The 20,046-nt window shown below is 41.8% G+C and overlaps 1 protein-coding gene across 1 annotated transcript in view; it reads left to right on the top strand.

Moving 5' to 3' along the window:
• Window positions 1–20,046, top strand: part of SYT6 (synaptotagmin 6) — a 229,118-nt gene that overhangs the window by 135,753 nt on the left and 73,319 nt on the right. The gene's annotated exons all lie outside the window — the stretch shown is intronic.

Genomic DNA, 20,046 nt, shown 5'->3' with positions numbered 1-20,046 from the left:
CTGCGCAATTTATGGATTCCACCTGATAATCTGTACGCATGTACGTAACTCTAGACCGAAACATACGCAACGGCGTAATTGACACTGATAATCTAAACGCATGTGCGTAGACCGAAATGTATGCTTCTACTGTACGTTGGTTATTTGTTCGTGAATGTTCGGCAAACACAAACCGCACAATCACAATGATTTTTTTTAATGTTCATGTTTGGAATCCGAACCGAACATAGAGATGTTTGCTCATCACTAGTTATGAACATAGGGCTATATTCATACACAGTAAAAAAAAAAAAAGGCTAAATACGACCCTAGCGTTTATACGAATATGTAAACAGATGTAAAAAGCGGCAATTTTTCTTCTTATTACCCTCAGCAATATGCCTAGCAGCCAAATATATGTTGGTCTCGGGCAAGTGGATAATAAAAGTTGAATGTTGACACGAATAAATTCCATGTATTATTGTCTTTCCCTTCCATTTCACCACTGTCTCACACCAATAGCTCAACAGGCTTATAAACGTGATGATTTTTTTTATGTATAAACATTTACAAGTTTAAAAAACATGAATAAAAAATGTACTCTGAAATCTTTTATTACCATAAGAGGAGATGGTTGTTATTTTCCCATTGCTGTAATAAAGAGATGGTGTGTAAATGCGGGTCTGTGTGTGACAAGCTACATTCCTTTACATCCATCCGCTCTTCTGACCGGCGGTTAGCGGAATAATACTGCGGGACGTGAGTGAATAACAAATACATGCTGATAATAGAGGTCTTCCATTCACGCCTTGCTCCAGTCCGGACAAATACCATTAATTTACCCAGTACATAGAGGCTTGTTTTCCTTTACTTCCAATTAGATCTTGTATGTGGAGACAGTGCAGCTTTTCAGTAAATAACAATTCTCTCCAGAGACTATAATTTCACCATCTCTATGCCGCGTGTGTATCTGCATTCCCCAGTAGACCTCAGCTGAGCTGCTGGATGTTGGTTTGTATACTGTATATTACCTGCTTGGGCATTACGCTTATTTACCAACATTACAAGGATTCAGGCTGGTTCTGCGATATAACTTCTGCTAATGTGGAGGGGTTATAAATCTCCTTCGTGCAATAACAAAACTAAGGCTAGAATATTAAGGCAGTACCTGCTGAGGGACTATAACAGGGTCTGGCTTCATCAAAATGAATCTCTTTTAGGGCCATGTTCAGATATGGCAAAACAGTGGTCGTTCTGTGACACGGCCATGAGATTTCTGAGATGTTCAACCTGGATGATACTGCAGTTAATGTTAGGGCTCCCCAGCTCCAGGCCACCGCCGTACCAGCTCTCTCGGCTGTCTACAGCAGATGCTGGAGCTCACGTGCAGGGGTCAGGCACTGCTGCTTCGGCCCGGGGCTCGCTCCTGGGTCCTGCTCACCCCTTTCCGGGACAGCACGAATGTCCCCGTCTCCTAGGGCACGCGCATGCCGGCACAGCTTTATGGGGACAGCACCCGTCCTGACATTCACTGTTGGAGCCTCTATATGTTTCCCATAGTGTGTGGTCCCAGCTCTCCGTGTTTCCTGCCTGTGTATTCTGCTCATTAGTCCCAGACATTCTTGGTTCCAGCCGTGAGTCCTGCGGAGCCCCAGCCTGCCTGCCTACCTGTCTCCAGCTGCACCTCGCCTGCCACAACTAGAAAGCCAAGCCAGGAGTAGCGACCTGGGGGGTCACCTGCCACAGACCAGCAGCCCCTTAAGGCCCTATTACACGGGATAATTATTGTGCGAAAAATCGAATTTAAATCATAATCGTTCTGTGTAATTGCAGGCAACGATTGAAAAATCGTTCGTACGTCGTTGATCGTTGATTTAGATCAGAACCTAAAATTATTGTTAATCGTTTGCTAATCGTTCGCTGTAATCCCACGTTGGTTCACTCAGAAGGAATAAACAATCGCAATAACGCTTCTGTGTAATATGGTGAACAATTTCAGGTTAACGATAAACAGTGTCGTTTGCGATCGTTTATCATTAGTCGTTAATCGTTAAAAATCGCTCCATGTAATAGGACCCTTAGACTCCACTCCCTGGTGCGGCTTACACCATCTCTAGCAATGGTACAGCAGATTCACGACTCAAATGTTACAGTATCGGCTGAGTGAACATCACTTCAACTTAATTAAAATGTGGGCACATTCAGGTGTGCCACACTCCAATTAGCCATAGCACACAATGTAAAGTACAGCTAGGAGTCATACCTTACATTGTGTGCCCAGTCTTTGCTGTGCGGCCGCTGTTCACTGAATAGCGGCCACACAAAATAGACATGTGTGTTTTCTATGTGGCCACATGGAATCCCGTCCAGAGTGTATACAGTATACACTAAGGGCCGGGATTCCTTAGGGGTTGATGCGATCTGCCGCTGTGATTTGGATTTCAACTCTGGGATTCTCCGAATATTTTGGCTTGGTATAGTATATTGATATTTCTTGCCAGATCAGTCTTGTATTAGGGAAGTGAATTTCTCAGTTATTATATTATGAAACTAGTTCTTTTAAGTAGAAGCATACTTTCCCATTTCAAACAATGTACTGAAACAAAAGCCAACAACAGTGGTTTCACCTGCAAGCCAAATATCCCTAACTTTTTGTGTATTTTTTAAGTATCTGTGCCAAGATTTAGGTTTGTCTAGAAAAAGACTGCTGACCACTTACAACTCCTCTACTGTTTAAGTGCATTTATTTCACCACACATTAGAGTAGCTATTAAAAGGGTTGTTCACTAAAACAAAATTCTTTCAAGTCAATTGGTGCCAGAAAGTTATACAGATTTGTAATTTACTTCTATTAAAAAATATCAAATCTTCCAGTACTTATCAACTGCTGTATGTCCTGCAGGAAGTGGTGTATTCTTTCCAGTCTGGAGAGCAGGAGAGGTTTTCTATGGGGATTTGCTGCTCCTCTGGACAGTTCCTGACATGGACAGAGGTGGCAGCAGAGAGCGCTGTGTCAGATTGGAAAGAATACACAACTTCCTGCAGGATTTGGGATTTTTTTATAGAAGTAAATTACAGATTTCTGGCTCCAGTTGATGACTGGAACTTCTACGTTTGGCATGCCTTTCTGTGAGAAGAAATAAATGTTTTTCTCAGCAAAAAGTATGGATATATACGGAATTCATAAAACGCATTATAAAACTAATGTACATAAATGTGCTCCTCTCTAGTTGCTTATATTATACAAGTTAAAACATGATATTCATTTGTAGTGGAAATGAGTGGCCAGTTCTACAGGTCATTAGAAAGTCATCCACAAGGGAATCCCATTGTCACACAGCGCACATTTGATAGATTGGGAAACGTTGGATAAGTATTGGCGTAGAAGAGTAAATCCCTCCGGCATTACCTATGTGACAGTAGGCTGACTGCCCTAGTTTTCTTTCTGTTTAGTGACAGTAATGGGCAGATAAAGCGAGCATCGCAGATTAAGGGCCTTTATAATTATTGGCAAAGCACAGATCAATAATCCCTGCTGCAATAAGAGAACAAAGCATCTGTGTTTAAAGCATAACGTTAATACTGGCATTTCCTAGATTAATCTGCTAGTTACCAAGAAAATAAGTATTGTCTGCTGGAAATCCACTGGTACTAGTATATCCACTAGAAAATACAGTGCAGCCTGGTTCAGTGTTTTCCTGTTGCTGTGATCAATGACAGAAGCCTTACTAACCCGTTCACACAGATCATATAATTAAAGGGAACCTGTCAACAAGACAATGCTGTCTAATCTATCGCCATCATGTTATAGAGCAGGAAGAGCTGAGCAGATTGATATACAACTTTGTGGGAAAAGATTCAGTATAACCTGTAATTTGTTGAGTGAAATCCCTGATCATTCTGTGTTAAGGAGTCCAGTGGGCGGTGTCACTCAAGGGACTGGACTCCTTAGCATGGAAACATCAGAGATTTCAAGCAATAAATTACTTTTATAAATTCCCATCGAGTAATATATTAATCTGCTCAGCTCTTTCTGCTCTATAACATGATGCTGATAGCTTAGGTAGCATTTTCATGGTGACGGGTTTCCTTTAACCCTTTGAGGTCCAGGCCCAAAATGACCCGGTGGACCGCAAATTTTGATCTTAGTGTATGAGTATGAGCTCTAGAACTTTCAGTTTTCTAGCTACAGGGCCATGTGGGGGCTTGTTTTTACAGGAATAGTTGTACTTTGTAATGGCGTCTTTTTTTTAACCATAACATGTATGACAAAATTCCAAAATTATTATTTATGAAGATATAAATAGGTGAAATCGTAAAAAAGAATGCAATATGGTTACGTTTGGGGGGTTTCTGTGTCTAATACACTATATGGTAAAAGCGACATGATACTATTACTCTATAGGTCAGCCAGAACACAACCATATGCAGGTTTACACAGATTTTCTAATGTTATATATATTTTTTTTAATGAAATACTTTTTTTGGCTATTAGTTATTAATAAAATGGGCCTATTGTGACGCTTATAACGGTTTTATTTTTTCACCTACGGGGCTGTATGAGGCGTAATTTTTTCCGTCATGATCTCTAGTTTTTATTAATACCATATGTGTGAAGATCGGACGTTTTGATCACTTTTTATTAATTTTATATATATATATTGTAACATCAAATCGGTAATCCACGCACTTTTTTCCCTCTTTTCGTGTACGCCGTTCACCGTTCGCAATGACACTTGTTATATTTTAATAGATCGGACAATTACTCAGGCTACGGTATGTTATATGTTGATTTAATATATTTTTATATGTTTTATTTATATAATGGGAAAGGGGGGTGATATAAACTTTTATTGGGGGAGGGGCTTTGGGGTAGTGTGTTGGTGTTTTTACCTTTTTTTTTTACACACATTTGAAGTCCCATGGGGGACTTCTACATACACTAGTGTGATTATTCACACTGATCACTGCTATGCCATAGGCATAGCATTGATCAGTGTTATCGGCGCTCTGCTCATTACGCCAAGCTATGGGCAACAGCCGCGTGGTGACCCTCAATTTAGCCAAGAGAATGTCAGCAATATGACAAATTAACTACTGACAGCTATTTTGAGGGTAGACGTATAGAGTATGTGTGTAACTGGTGCTTTTTTTAAAGGCACCACATACACAGGACGCAGCACAGTGTGGATAGGTATAGCTGAAGTACAGATCCCAGCCAGCCAAGAGAATGTCAGCAACAGGACAAATTGACTACTGACAGCTGCACCCATGCACAGCCAGCAGCCATGAGTAGCATAAAAAAAATATATGTTTTAAAAATGTTAAGCCCTTAGAAGGACTGTTGGATTCTTTGTGTTGGATTCCCGCCTAACCCGCCTGCGTCTGACACGAGCTCCGCCGGCCCAGATACCTATATGCCCAGGTCATCTGATCTGGTCAGCCAATCGCTGCTATCGACATGTAGGGTTCCCATGTGATGCTACGAGCTCCCAAAGACTCTCCTGCATGATGATTGGCTGAGAAAAAGCCGCCAAACATGCAGGAAGAGGAAGATGCCATTGTCTCGAGTATCGCGAGATGCTCGTCTGAGTAACAAGCACCATTGAGTACCCTAATACTCGGACAAGTACCAAACCTTTATTCTAAGTCATATCTGTTCTTAACCAGAGTCTTTCATCCTTTAGTTCCACATATTGATGAGTTTTGTTTGCATTAAGAAGAACTAAAAACAATGAATAAATGCAGTCGGGTTCATTGGCAGAACATTACTTAATATATGAGTGAATAAAATTAACTTTCTGACATTTTTACATTATTTCTACTTAATATTAATGAAAATATTAAAGAGAAATACAAAATGTCCTTTTTCTATTTTCTTTGCGTTTACACCCGTAATATTCCTCCGCACTGGCACACAGCCAATTTCCAGGCCTGTAACAGCGAGGTTCTACTCCAACTATCAAAACACAAGATCGCTGCGCAATACAAACAGTGACTTTCTTTTTTGTTGCCATGACAAACTGCAATAATTATTCGGCACTAAACAGAATAATCTGCAGCACAAATGACTCGCTCTTTCACTCCAAATTAATTTGATGGTTTTTAACAATTTTAGGTCTTCTTCTTTGTGGCTTAGAATTATTTCTTATAAATTATCATTTTTAGATGCATGTTTTTATCAGTGTTGTCAAACATAAGTTTATCTTACGCTGGCGTATTCTGCTTCATAATATTTGCTAAATGTGTCGCTTTATATTTCAGTCTTTCAGTAGGTCTGACATACCTTGAGCAAAACAGTATGATTGTTAGGTTGCACTTAAATGGCTGATGGTTATTACCCAAACCAAGAGACCACACTTGGCCATAGCCTACCCAGCTTAGAGACTCGTGAGATGTTACCAGCCACTTGACTACATTCACCCAGCATACCTATAGGTCCTTACAACTGCTAGGCTTCAAACTGCCTCCTACCCACCCTTAGGCTATGTTCACACAACTTATTTTTTGTAAAACTATGGCCGTTGTGGCACATTGCCACAACGGGCGTGATTATTCCGAAAAATACATTACCTTGCCGTCTATGGGATCCCAGCCGGAGCGTATACACATAGTGTACGCTCCAGCCGGAATCTCTAGCGGCGTAGTTAGTAGTTAACAACTGACATGTCAGTTTTCTATGCCGCTATTCACTAAATAGAGGCCGCAGAAAACCATGTCAGTGCACACTCTGGAGTGAGCGGATCCGGCTGCACGCTCCATAGTGTGCAATAAAGAGTTCTGATGCGGGCGCGCACGGATGGGCCTGCATCAGAACTCTCCGGGGATAAAGATCTTGATGTTTTCAGAGACCGGCCTTTCTGTGATGGCCATGACGGTAGTACATGTATGGAATAATACATAAGATAACCTAATAATGGTCAATAGAGATGAGCAAAGTAAATCTGGAAAATCAAGATTTGCTGCAAATGGCACTGTCAATTCGCTTTGTTCTGTGAAGCGAATTCCTGCCAATTTGTTAAGTAAATTCATAAAAACAAACAAAATGGTGGCCGCACATGGTGTCTGTAGCGTCACTGGGTGAGAGAAAGGAATTAACAATAATCCCTAGCACCCGTCCAATCAGCTGCAGGCCCCTCTGTGATGTCAGCACCTCCCCCTCCATACAAGGCGGTTCGGTAACGGAGGCGGCCAGTCAGCTGTGTGTGGAGGAGAGAGCAGGATGGCAGCAGGCAGTTACAGCAGAGCAAGGAGAGACTAACAGAGTGATATAGGGACAGAGAGGAACGGAAATTGGATGATTGACTGGCTGGTTGACTTTTTTTATTATTATTTGTGATTTTCCCATTTTTGACACTTTTACAACAACATGCTTTAACAAATTTGCCTTTCTGTAAAAGCCCCAGTAGTGTAGCTACTATAGTTTGGGCTGGTTTAATGAAATTCGTTAAGATTCGTGAATCGAGTTTGACTGAAAATTTGCGAAATTGACAAAACAAATTTCTGTCTGCTTTGCTCATCTCTGATGTTCAGGTTTGTATTGCACAGATTTGTTGCTTGAGATTTTTTTCCATGGTGGAAAGCGATCCTCTTACTCTCGTAGTCCTAGACTCTCATGTGAATTACACATATTTTAGCAGAAAAGGGGTTAAGCTAATGGATCATCTCCACTAAATGATATTGAAGAGCAGATGTGCAGGATGGTAACTTCTCTGCTAATCAGTACAGCTGCGTGGCATGGAGGCTCCCAATACGTTGTCTTTTATTTGATTTAAACTCATTTCATTATCTTCATTTTCATGCCATCTGCCTCGGAAACTTTAGACTTTTTTTTTCCTGATGAAATCTGGGTAACATAAGGTTACAACGTGTCACAATATCTGTATAGCGCTATGTGTAATTTCTTGCTGACCTGAATAATACAACTCATTGAGAGAGCGTCATTCCAAGGAGTTTTCCTGCCTACCTCATCATACAGGATAAAATATCATAAGCACTGACCACAATTTCTCTATATTATAATCCACTCAGTCCACATTAACCTGAATGGTGCAACCTCTGTTATATTCCTATGTGTTCACAATGACTCTGGCAAAGCAAAGGCTCGTGAAGGGTTGTTCACCACTTTGTAATGTCGACACAGATAATACTTTCTCCTTGTCTCTCACTTTGTGCTGAATTAAAGGGGAACTCCAGATAAGGAGGCTATGTTCACACAACGTAAAAATAAGGGCAAAATAGATCCGTATTTGTATAAATATGGCCAGAAATGAAGATTATGATTATTATATCTGGCTGTATTTATCCAAATACGGCCATATTTTGCCCTTATTTTTACGTTACAAAATATGTTATGAAATACAGCTGTTGTTTTTACATAGCGTGAACCTAGCCAAACAGTACAACGCTGACTGCACTGTGACCCGGAGGTAGTTGGAGCAGAAAGAGTGTTATATAAAATGTAACACTGAAGCCCAGATGTGCTAGTGTGTCTGCACCAGAATTGCATCCAAAATCTGGTGCGCAGGACTTTTTTCCATGTTTATTTAAAAAAAAATTCCACCGGGTCTAAAAAAAAAGGGGCAGTGGCCTTGGTTAATAAAAAAAAAATGGGGGGCGGGGGTGGGGGTGGCCTAAACTGTGCCACGAGGCGTCAAATTCAGGCGCACTTCAAAGTGTCACTGTCGCTGATTGGTTCGGGTCTGAGTGTTCAGACCTGTACCAAGGTGGAGAACGAGCCAGGAGAGGGCCCCACACATCTTCATGATGCTCTCTTCAAAAAAAAGTTAATCCCTTTGGGCCTGTCTTTTCCACTGAAGAATAAAAGAATATTTTTATTAAGTTGGATATATGAGGTATGACACTCATGATTGCATTGCACTTTTGCAACTTTTTTTCCTTTTGGGAATGTGCACCTCTCATTGGTTTTGCTTGAATATAAGGTGGTGCCTCCACTTTTTTATTCTACATTATTGATACATTCCTATGGATTCAGTTCAATATTCAATATAGTATTCTATATTCAATACAATATTTAATATAAATGTTCTTTGTTGCCCATAGCAACCAATCACAGCTCATTATTTAGTGTAAATATTTAGGGAGCTCTGATTGGTCTCTATCGGCAACAAAGAACGTTCCTATTGTAAGGGAGCTTCATACCTCTCCTCATGTCTCTTTATTGTAGGAATCAGGGGGGGTCTCAGCAGTCAGACCCCCGCTCATCACGACTGTGACGTGTCACAATGACATATTCAAAGTTGGATAAAAGGTACACTTTAAGTGCCGGGAAAAGAAGGAAGGAAATAATCAATAACTATGTATGTATTCATTACGCTGGGTTCACATTGTGTTTTTGCAGTCTGTTTTTTTAATCCACTTTTTGCAAAAAAAAAAAAAAAAACAGATGTATTTGCATGCATCCATTTTGATCCATTTTTTCCCATTGAGTTCCAGAAAAAAGACGTTTTAAAACGCATCTGTTATTTTGGCGTACTCAAAAACGTGTACACTGAGAAAAAAAAAACAGGATGCGTCTTGATCTGTTTTTTTTTTTATTCTTTTTTATTATGGAAATCAATGGAAAAACAGATCAAAACAGACGCACACAAATGCATCTTTTTTTCATCTTTTTTTTTTTTTTAAATGGACTGTAAAAAAGCAGTGTGAACCCAGCTTTACAGATTATGACAGGACTTTTATATTTTACATACTCTGATAGACTCCCAACGAAGAGAAAAACATCAGAAATATAAAATGTAATATCTAATGAAAAAACAATTAGTCGACATGAGCAGCAGGGGAAGTGAGGTAAACTTGTACCATGATCAGACTCATTCAGTTGTTTGTTTTACATCTGATTTGGTGAAAAGCCAAGTCTTGTGTCATAAACGATTCCCATGGCACAAACTGATAGAAGCCGGTGGTAACAGCTAACAGAAGGTACATTTCAGCGTATTTTGCAGACCACGTTTTCCTAAATGTACTACACTCTAGTGCTATCATAAGTCTATTCCTTATACATGGAAGGATCCTGTTGACCTTAGAACTTGCAGCAGATTGGCCGCCCTTATATAAAACATAATAAAGGGGTACTTAGGGCACTATGACACAGAGCAATTGTTGGCTAAATCAGGCCGATTATCGCTCCGTGTAATAGAGTGAAAGATCAGCTGATGAAACGATTATCGGCTGTTCATTTCTTTAGGTCCAGGCCTTAAATGGTAGCTATGTGTAATAGCAATGCCTGGCTGATGGCTGATGATTGTAGTATAGAATAATAAAGTATTAACTTACCTTACCATGTTCCCCGGTGTCCTCGGGAAGCCTTCCCTGTTCGCTGTCTTGGCCACTGATTGGCAGAGCTGCATACACTGGGAAAGGCCTCCGAGGACACCGGTGAGTTAATACTTTATTAATATAAACTTAAGGCAAGAGAAGCACGGACATCGCTAACGATGTCTGTGCAGCCCTTGCTGCCAGATAGTCAGCCTTTGTAATAGCTCAGTAAATGAGCACCAATCTAGCAGGTCAGTTTATTATAGGGCTGTGTGATAGGACCCTAAATCTGTCTAATAAATAAAAAAAAACACTTTCCCTAGTAAAGACGAAACTTACAACTTCCTACAGAGCCTGTACAGGGTCCTTCGAGTCCCTGTAACTTTGTACTATGGAGCCATAGGGAATCAAGTCCCCGCAGCTTTGTTCTATGGAGCCTACAGGTGTCGCCATTTAACATATTCAGTGCTGCATTGTATCCTGATCTGATAGAGTGCTACAAAATTGACTTTTAGGGTAAGTTCACACTATAAAATAGGCGTGGAATTGCACACTGTATCTGCTCAAAATTCCGCCTGCAAAAGATTAACATTTCATTTTTCTATTGTGTTGAATGGGCTTCCGGCTCATTCATTCACACAGCACCCAAAGAATTGGGTGGATTCCGCTAGAGAAGTCTAGGGGGCTTGAATTCTGATTGAAAATCTGCTTGAATTCCGCTTGCATTCCACTCGAAGGGTACGTTTAAACTATGGTATCCGGGCAGATAACCCACAGCGGATTCCGCCGCTCACGCCCGCGTGCATCTCTGCTTGTGCCATAGACTCTATTTAATGGTCGGACAAATTCTGACGTCTGCCCAAAGAATTGAGGAATTTCAAGCAGAAAACTTTCCTCTTCAATTCCTCGCCTATTCATCAGTGTGAATGCACCCTTATTGAGTTCATAGAGAATCTATCAGTAAAATTCACTGTATACTTTCATCTGTAACTGGAGGCATATGCAGGTAGAAAGGCCCCCTATATCTCTATGGCTGCTGTATTATGTCCTCATGCTAGTCTTAGGTTGTACAAGAGTACTGAGGGTTATTTGATGATAGAGATACACTGTGAAAGAAGTCATGTATAAAAGTCATGTAATGCCCATTCAGCAGCTTTTACGTGTTCTCTGATTGCAATTACAGCAGGGGAGCCGAGCTTTTCCTTAGCTTCAGCTCTAGAATAATAGAAACAGCCAGCCACTATTCTACATTACCGATCTGTAATTTAATTAGGCGTTCAATGCATTTTCCTTAAACCATAATATATAGCAGGTAATATGTCTGTATAAAGGGGTTCTGTGATCGAGTAAAATTGTGTTACTTTGTGTGAGCATGAAGGGGAAATTCACAAAAATTTTTCCCAGTGTGGTGCTCCACCGTGATGATGTTATAACAGCAGTATCACCATTTTATCCAGGAAGTGACATCACCATGTTATCCAGGAAGTGACATCACCATGTTATCCAGGAAGCGAAGCCTTGATGCAGTAGTAAGTGCAAGGAAAAAAGCAATTTATAAGCATTTCCCATAATAAGTGTATATTGGGGATTTGTATAACTTTTGGGGGGCAATACAACACTTAAATAAATATTTTAGCCGGACTTCTACTTTAACGATCCAGCCCATGTGCCGTGCTGACAAAGGTGAGGAATAGTAGGCAATCTGCCTGGAGCATTCCTAATGATGAGGCGGGCGGGGAGGAGGGACAGAGAGGGTGTGCCAGCCTAATGCATAGTCATTCTAAGCCCCGGCTGCTGTTCTATAATGTCCTGTACAGTATAGTGCTGCTCTGTAATGTACTTTACAGTATATAGTGCTGTTCTGTAATGCCCTGTACAGTTTATAGTGCTGCTTTGTAATGTACTGTACAGTATAGTGCTGCTATGTATTGTGCTGTACAGTATATAGTGCTGCTCTGTGCTGTACTGTAGAGATTTTACTAGGCACTTTTCAATGTAATAATATATATATATATATATATATATATATATATATATAAAAAAATTTTTTTTTTTTTTTTTTTAAACAATGTGATCATGGGTCAAACAACAAGGATTAGCAGAATCCATCTTGAAGCCCCTATATTCTGCAGATCATACAGATTACATTAGGACATCAGTATATCCCTCAGAAATCTCCTCTGAGTCCTGGTTTCTGTATGGATAACAATAGAATCTGTACATAATTGATGTATCTTATTGGTAGATGTAGGGAATATACAGACCTATTTGTCATTGATCTCATTTCTTCCTCATGTCTTCGTCCCATCATGTGTTGAATAGAGACATGCTTAGGCTCCCAGAATAGATCCAAATGACATGAGGGCTCCACCATAATCATTGTAATCTGTTTAGGATGATTGTTACTGCTGTAACTAAACGGAATGTTACATATGATTAAACAGGAGAGAGGTCAACATGGATGAAATGTATGTAAAATGTACGGCTAAATGAGTCCTATAAGGATTGGATTACCAAAGTGATCTAAAGCCGTCCCTCCAAGGTGCTGAGCTAGCCTTTTCTTTTGATTGCATTTCCGCTTAACCTAGCTCCATTCCTCTTTTAATAATACAGATGTCCTCTATTTGTAGGGATTAAATGATGGGAGGGTAAGATATAGCATACAACTTAAAACAGCAAATTTCTCTCCCTGTGCAGCCCTGCCACGATAACATCGGCTCTTCAAAAGAAGGCAGAAATTACATTTTTGGAATGGCTTATTGCTTTTTTTTTTTTTTCAATTCCCGTGTACAGTTAATTCAAAAAGTGTTAGCGATATGTTTGTTTTTGCTGATGCAGAGCAAGAGGGGAAAAAAAAAGTCCCTGTATCTTACACATATTGAACGTACACCGAGGCAGCAACAACACCGCCGTAAATGAACAGATCCATCAGAGCTCCACTCATTGAGTTGCATTAGGAAGTCTTCCAAGTTTTCGATTGCAAAGTGTTCTTTTTGAATATTAATAACAGCTCCCTGGTGAATGCTCTCAAGGCTAGGCTCCACAGAGAAGAATAAGAACCGACTTGTAAATAAAAGTTCTCAAAGTTTATTACAGCTATTGAATGTATTGTTGAGAGTGAGCGAGTCGGAAGGATGGCAGGCATTGCACTTTAATATTCCGGCGGGGACTGGTTTATTGGGGCTGCCTTTCTTTTTGAGAGACTCCAGTAAATGGTAGGGAAAAAAAATGATGGAAGTATTAGATTATGTTTGGAGAAAAGGGGGTTTAAAGGTTTAAAGTGTGAATGCCAAACACGATTCAGAATAAAAGTCATAGGGGGCGTTTTCTGCTCCGGAGTTAAAAATGTCCCTGCTGTTCGGAGACTATGGAGATTTATGTAGAGGCGGTCTGCTTCTACATAAATGCCGTGGGCGCCAGTGCGGGCGCCAGGAAACCTGTGCCAGCTCAGAGCTGGAGTAGGTTTCCTGACTAATTTTCAGCAACACAAATGCTGAATTGAGCAGACTCTGAGTCCGTGCCTCGCGTCCCGCCCCCTCCACACGCCCTCCCCACCCCCCTGGCGTACCGGGTGGAAAGTGGCCAGATGCAAATATTTTATTCGCAAAACGGCCATTTGCAAATAAATGTATTCGCATCTGCCCATTTTCTGCCGAAAAATACGCTTTTTTAACTTGATAAATGTCCCCCATAGGCATATACTTACAATAACTTTTGTTCGCTCCTGTCCTCCTCATACACAAGGCCAAATGTTCCTGTTTTCTCTATGGAAATCAGAGGTGTAGCTACCATGGAGGCAGACCAAGCAACTGCAATGGGGCCGAGCGGCAGGGGAGCCCAGTGCAGCATGATCTGCCTTCATGGTACTCACTCCAGACCAGCATATTCATACTTACCTGGTCCTGTGTAGTTCATTGGTGAATGTTATCACTCCTGTGCTGAGGAACTGGGAGAGAGAAGTAATGCTGGGGGACTGTGCTTGGTATGTGTAGGTATGTGTGTGCATGGAGCCCCATGAATCCTACGACCCTGATGGAAAGGTGAGATGAAACAAGGCTGCTCTGGCAATGACTACTGTCTCCAAGAACAAAGGGGTCAGGTAGTGATTTTCCATCACATCTTACCCCTATCTCCACTGACATCTGTTTAAGGAGAACTCCATACAACTTAGGGTGCCATTACACATAGAGATTTATCTTACAGGTTTCTGAAGCCAAAGCCAGGGACTGACTATAAACAGAGAACAGGTCATAAAGGAAACACTGGAATTTCTCCTTTTTCCATTCCTGGCTTTGGCTTCAAAAATCTGTCAGATAAATCTCTCTGTGTAAGGGCACCCTAAAGCCCTTATTACACAGGGTGATCTCCAGGAGGTAAGTGTGTTGGGGCTCCCTGGATGATCTTCAAATCGTCTGGGGAGATAGCTGCGGTCTGCTGCTCCTATTACATAGAGCAGTGCTTCCCAACCTTTTCCACCTCGGGGCGCCCCTACTAAATAATGTTCAACAAAGTAAGAAAAATGTCATACAGTGACTCACAGGTGACGTCTTCTTTGATCTGAGGCGTCACTTTCCCTTTTCCTCTCCATCCGGCCCAGTCCTCCATGATGATTTCTTCTAGATACTTTTCATCTCTTCAGAACCTGCGAGACAAACAATTTAGGCTCCGCACATTTCTAGCAACTTCCTTTCCTTTCTCCCTCCTGTAGGCTCCCATAGTAACTGTGCTGTTTGGTGTAATGTGCAGTAAAGTGAGTAGGAATGTGGGATGGCCCCTGTATGTAGGATCCCCTGCTGTGCCCCCTGTATGTAGGATCCCCTGCTGTGCCCCCATGAGCTAATAATGCCCCTAGAGGTGGCCCCCATGAGCTAATAATGCCCCCAGAGGTGCCCCCATATACTAATAATGCCCCCGAGGTGCCCCCCATGAACTAATAATGCCCCCAGAGGTACCCCCATGAGCTAATAATGCCCCCAGAGGTGCCCCCATATACTAATAATGCCCCCGAGCTGCCCCCCATGAACTAATAATGCCCCCAGAGGTTCCCCCATGAACTAATAATGCCCCCAGAGGTGCCCACATATACTAATAATGCCCCCAGAGGTGCCCCCATATACTAATAATGCCCCCAGAGGTGCCCCCCATATACTAAAAATGCCCCCAGAGGTGCCCCCATATACTAATAATGCCCCCGAGGTACCCCCCATGAACTAATAATGCCCCCTGCTCTGCCCCTAAAAAAAAACCATCCTACTCACCTAATCCGCGCTGTGGCTGCAGGCAGCAGCTCTCCTCCTCCTCCTCTTCTGGCTCCATCTTGCGAGCCGCGGGGACGGGACTTCACGCAGGCGTGAAGACGTCACATCATCGTGCCTGCCGGAGAGGTCACGGCCCGGCCTCCCATAGGCTGCTGGTATGAAGTGCCGGCAGCCTATGGGAGGGAATATAGGAGCAGGACGCTGACACTTCCTGCTCCTATATTCTGCTTACTTTAATGTTCCGTCCGCTCACAGTGCGGGCGGAACATGAAAGTGATCCGTGCATCCCGAGAAGCTGCGCGGCCGCAGCTTCTCAGGATGCTTAAAGAGACAGCGCACAATTTCCTGGCGGGTTCTCCCGGCGCCCCAGTGTGCCGCGGCACCCCTCTTGGGAAACGCTGACATAGAGGAATGGCAGCAGATCGTTGCTATCTTAGTCGTTTGTCTTTTAACATGTTGAAAGACAATGACGGACAATGATGAACATGAACGATGTCGGCTGATTGTTGCCTTCTATTACACAAAGCAATTATCGGCCATAATGGCTTTGTTTAATTAGGCCTAAAGTGTCTAATAGGGGCAGAAAGCTAATAAAGGACAGCTGTCCTGACTAAGGGCCCTATTCCCCGGGGCGATTATTGTTCAAAAAATCGTTCGGATTTGAACTGTAATTGTTTTGTGTAATAGCTGGCAACGATTAAACGGCCAACGAGAAATGGGATCTGAACCTATTGTTATCGTTTGATCGTTCACACAACGTTCGGTGGAATAAGAAGTCATAGCTGAAACGTACGCAATAGCGACGACTAAACGGCCGCAAGAACGATCATAAATAATCATCGTTTCGGGTCGTTTAAGATCATATATCATTAGTCGTCAAAAAAATTGCTTGGTGTAATAGTACTCTAATGGTGCGTTTACACAGAGAGATGACAGATTTTTGAAGCCAAAGCCCAAAATGTATTTGAAAAGAGGAGAAATTTCAGTCTTTCCTTTATGACCTGTTCTCTGTTTATAGTCTGTTTCTGGCTTTGGCTTCAAAAATCTGTCAGATAAATCTCTGTATAAACGCAGCCTTAGCCCAGGTTCACACTATGAGAACTTTCGGCAGGTTTGCTCATCTCTATCATCACTATACCTTCTATATAAATGATGTCCCACAGACACAGACAGCAGCAATGAACACATGTAGGTCTGACATTAGATTTTTAAACTTACTATATGTTACAAATACCTGCTCAGGATTATATTGTGTTAGCTGGAAAGTGATTCCTACTGTGATGGTGCAGCAGGAAGTATCGGATATCAGATTGCTGGGAGTCACAGCAGCTGGACAACCTATGATCAGCTTCCATAACGGATTCTAAGGGGGATTATTGGCTGAACAGGCTGATATTACCTCTGTAATAGACCCAGTGATCAATCATATCATTGTAGCAGGCTAAAGAAATAATCACTAGTTGGCCGCACGCCTCCGTGTGTACACAGGGAATATATGTCTGACAATGATAAAAGGGAATCCAGCGATCGTTCGAGCGTCTCTGCCTGCATGGTAAGCGAACCATGTAAAGACTCTCTCATTGATCAGACTTCATTATCATGCAGCAGCCGCTCTGTCTGAAAGGACTGTAACAAATGGCTATTAGCCAAAGCGTACAATACTTTTCAATCAGTTGGACCCCGTGGACATACGGAAAATGTCAGCAAGTGACATGTACAATACGGTAAAGGAAAGCTAAGGAAGGAATCAAAGACAAAGCAATTTTTTAACTTTTAATTATACATTTTTACAACACCAGATATATATCAGGCTGCCCGAACCCACTGTCTGATTTTTCCCACCATGACCAATCACAGCTCAGGTTTTACATCTCAAAGGGATTGTCCGGTGTAAACTGCTAAATTACCTGTCTGCACTGCACATCTGTGGAAGTTCTGAAGAAGAGGATAAAAGCAGATACCAGACAACCTGGGAACAAGCTACGGATCGGGTGGGTAAGTATACACCGCTATTATGTTCCCCGTAGCCCCGGCAGCATGGTAAATTAGCAGTTTACACCAGCCAGCCCCATTGATAAGCTCTGGTTAAATGAAACCTGATCTGTGATTGGTTGCTGTGAGAAAAATCCGATCGTGTGGGTTTCAGGAAGCTCAATAAATCTGGGCCTTAGTTTATTGTATTAGTCCAGTGTTATATTACACTATTAGGTTTAATTTAAAGGGGATTTGTCACCTTAATTTTATTTTACTGATTAGATTCAGGTACTAATTTGTTTCTATTTTCTGACTTAAATTTTTATTTATTTCAATGTTTGTATTGGGAGCTGTCATATTGCCTGGTCTGTTTTTAACAGCATTTAGTGACATGCTTTGCAGCACAACTCATGGACATAGATGACAATAGACAGATTCTGTCACCTTCAGATAAATGTAAAACGTCGTTAAGTGCGCCCTGGGACCTTTAAATAGGTAATTCCACAGGGAACTGCTACGGTCTTGTATTGATGCTATCTACTGTTGTCACATGTTGCTGCAATGCTATACAGATCACTTTACAGCAGACTCCTATTATCACTACAGACAGAACAGGAAGTCTCAGCTTAGTTTTAGCCCCAGTGGTGAGAATGAAAACTGCCAAGATTTCCGGATTATTTTATAATATAGACAGAAAAATTGAAAATTGGAAAAAATGTCACCAAAAATTCTTAACAAATATGTTAAATATAAACACATTTGGGGAAATTTATCCCTAGCAACCAATTAAATTCCACCTTTCATTCCTCACAGACTCTTTGGAAAATGAAAGGTGGAATCTGATTGGTTGCTAGGGGCAACTGAGCCAGTTTCACTGTACACCATATTTGATAAATCTCCCCCATTATTTATACTATAAATCATTTTTTTGATGACACATTCCCTTTAAGTATACAGTTTGCATTAACGATTATTAGGGCAGAGGAATAGGATTGATACTAACCAAATTGTAAAGGGTGATGTATATTCAGATTCCCAAAGTTGTCGTGTTGCACCTTGATAATATAAATTATATACAGTATAATAATCCATATTGTATATTGGCCCAGCTTACAAAAAAAAGTTTACAGCATAATCAGTAGCTGTCAGTTCCCTCCCTATTGGCCCACATATCTATATGCCTTAGAGTGCCAAGCAGTCATCCAACCACATGGTGGCAGTATTTCTGTTACAAACCAGAATGGGACCTGCAAATGCATAAATATAGAAGATATATTATAGTTTCTCATTCTCACACGTGCGTGTAATGTCCCAATAATAGTATATTATTTCCTTTAAATATAAAACTATATGTGGAATTTAGACTCCTTGAGGGAGCAAAAGATACTTTTATTTCACAGACAGCAAACACAGACCTCGAGTATAACAGCAAAGAGATGAGACTGGATTGTGTATAGCGGATGTATTCCTAGCAATGACCTAATTCATACAAATGGACAGCAACAGATGTGTTACACCAGACAAACCAGTGGGATTAGCAGAATTTTGCAAGGAAAGAGCCATTGCTATGTACGTAGAAAATGTAAGATTACTAACCAATAAGGCGCAGCTTTTGTTAGGGAGCTGTTTTCTATACAAACCCTGGGAAGAAGAAATAATAAAAAGAGTTTGTATGTTCCTCCGGTTTCCTCCCAAAACATACAGATAGGGGAATTTAGATTATAAGTAGAGATGAGTGAACTTGCCGGATTTCTGGCTCGTATGAACCAGAAATCTCGGCATCTGATTCCCGCTGTCTGCTCGTTCCGTGCAGCGGGTGGATACATCGTAAGGAACACCTGGAAAACTGGGATACAAACATTGGCATTGGCTGTATCCCAGTTTTCTAGGCGTTCCTTACGCTGTATCCACCCGCTGCACGGAGCGAGCAGACAGCGGGAATCAAGACGCCGAAATTTCTGGTTCATACGAGCCAGAAATTCGGCAAGTTCACTCATCTCTAATTATAAGCCCTAATGGGGACAGGGACAAAATTGGATACCTAATTTTTTTTAAAGGGAACCATTCACCCCGTGGCCCCCGGCAGAAACTGACATACAGTGACATAAAGTTCAATATACTTACCACATCGCTCCCGGTCCCGTCCCGAAGCCCGTTGTTGACACGGAGAAATCGACGATTCTTCTTCTCGCGCCCATTATGGTAATGAGCGCCGCCGGGTCCGAAGTCCAGCCTTCTCCCCGCCTCCGACACTTGATTGACGCCAGGTCCTCTTCCTCCTCGTCTTCTTTCTTCTCGCCGGATCCCGCGCAGGCGCCGTGACAGTCGTTTTCGGCGCATGCGCAGTTCACAATTGAAGCCGCTCCGCAGCTTCACTGTTTACTGCGCGTGCGCCAATTGGCTCGAAGACCGTATCCTGTTACCGCGCAAGCGCAGAAGAGGTGACGAGACCATCACAGCGGCGCCTGCGCGGGAATTCGGCAGAAGACTGAAGACTGAAGACGTCAATCAAGTTCCAGGAGGCGTGGATGGGCGGCGGCGAGAAGAGGACCTCATG

This window comes from Dendropsophus ebraccatus, chromosome 11 (genome assembly GCF_027789765.1).
Source record: "Dendropsophus ebraccatus isolate aDenEbr1 chromosome 11, aDenEbr1.pat, whole genome shotgun sequence".
Classification (NCBI taxonomy): Eukaryota; Metazoa; Chordata; class Amphibia; order Anura; family Hylidae; genus Dendropsophus; species Dendropsophus ebraccatus.
This window is presented reverse-complemented; position numbering and strand designations above follow the sequence as displayed.